This window comes from Mirounga leonina, unplaced genomic scaffold, assembly GCF_011800145.1.
Source record: "Mirounga leonina isolate KUSES-001 unplaced genomic scaffold, KU_Mleo_1.0 Mir_126, whole genome shotgun sequence".
Classification (NCBI taxonomy): Eukaryota; Metazoa; Chordata; class Mammalia; order Carnivora; family Phocidae; genus Mirounga; species Mirounga leonina.
The window spans coordinates 33,719,062-33,720,934 of NW_023270314.1; the positions used below are offsets into that span (position 1 = coordinate 33,719,062).

Genomic DNA, 1,873 nt, shown 5'->3' on the forward strand with positions numbered 1-1,873 from the left:
AAAATTGAAATTATTTTTGGAGAAGATTCATCCTGGCACTGTTAACTTCACAGCAGGCTGACTACTTGGCTCATGTTTCAAACACAATGGAAAAGCAGGTCCACACTGGTGTTAGCATACAAGAGTCAGGTCACTTTGGATAACATTTAATAAAAAAGCAAAGTGCATACAGAGATTTACAACAATTTTAAAAACAAAAAAAATTAGCTCTATTATGGGGTTCAACCATAAACTCAAAAGTCTATGATAAATAGGGCTTCGATGAGCTGTGTATAAATAATACTGCAGTTACAGTTATACTGAAAGTTGAGTTATTTGAAATCTTCAAAAAAAATAAATAAATAAAAATGTTCCTGCTAATCCTCAAATGGGCTGGATATAGTCAGCATTTCTGTTACATATGCGGGTTTAATCATTTGTTGTCCAATCATAGCAGCTGCTCCTTACCATTTATTATAAGGACTTTAACTGACGGTCTTCTTCAACTTCTACTCTTTCTGGACCATCCTCGACAATTCCCTTTCTAGTGATTTTTCTGCCATTAACAATTTTAGTAGAAGGTGATATAGATTTGAAGTTACACATCCCACTACCACCAAAGGCCATGTAAGAAAATGAAATGAGGCCCCCATGACCCGGTGAACCAAAGGAAGTAAATCGATTTCTGTATCAATGAAGAAAATCCTCCTCCGAAAGATGAAAACCCACTGAAGGCAGAGAAAAACAACCCGTGCCTCAGGACCTGCTTCTGCAAGAACCCCTTTGATTGCCCCCCAAAAAGTCCTCAAATGGGTCTTTGAAGAAGCCGAATGAAAACGGGTCCCTTCCACTTGCACCAAAAACTGCCCTGAAGACGTGGTCTGGGTTGCGGAAGGTGAAGCCAAACTCAAAGGGACTGTCAAAATGACCCACCTCCACCTCCACCTCCACCTCCATTTAATCCTTCTTTGACATATTTATCATAGATATCCCGTTTTTTAGCATCTGATTACACCTCATACGCCTCAGCTACTTGTCTGGGTTTTCTCTCCACTTCTTGTTTATTCTCAGGATGCCACTTCAGTGCCAGTTTCTGATATGCCCTTTTAACATGCTCCACTGAGGCATCTCGCTGCCCGCGTAGAACTTCAGAGTGATCCAGCCGGTTTAACAGGCTGTGGACTGAGTCTGAGGACAGAGCCGTGGGGGGCAAGTGCCGCTGGGGGGCAGGGGCTGCAGGGGAGTTTGAGCGCAGGGAGAAGGAGGGGTGGGGAGAAGGCTAGGCACCTCGAGTGGGGGGAGGGGCGGGCTCGGAGGCGCGGCCGACTTGTCCCCTCGGCTTCCGCACGGGGGCGCTGGCGGCGGTGGCGGCGGCTTCTCAGGCTCTCCATTCCCTCCCTTCTCCGACAAACAAGCAGAAAAGTTGTAACTTTCTTATTCATCCCATTCCAAAGAAATAGATGTTTCTCCAATGAACCCACATATAGCTCCATTTATAGGAACAAACTTTTCAAGTAAAAACCTTTGTACGCGTGTATTCCATCATCTTTTTTAGTTTGCTGGGTCATGTTTTCCAGAAAATGAAGAATATTGGAAGAAGTCCCAGAAAGACTGGGGCAGGGCCACTATACGTCATGAATTTTCACGTAGAATTCTACTTTCAAATAGTTTTATTTTCAGCTTTTTAGTTTGGAAAATGTTATTTTCTGAGGGGTGTAACTAAGATCTCCAAACAACACCACAATGGGAGATGCATCTTTAATCTGTTTGCAGGTAGGACAATTAACCTCACTGTTAAAAAATATAAATATAGGGGCGCCTGGGTGGCTCAGTAGTTAAGCATCTGCCTTGGGCTCAGGTCATGATCCCAGGATCCTGGGATCGAGCCCCACAT

General features: G+C 43.9%; 1 pseudogene; it reads right to left on the minus strand.

Annotated features, from left to right (window-relative positions):
- Positions 1-453: 453 nt before the first annotated feature.
- Positions 454-1,547, minus strand: LOC118009034 (annotated as a pseudogene).
- Positions 1,548-1,873: the final 326 nt, after the last annotated feature.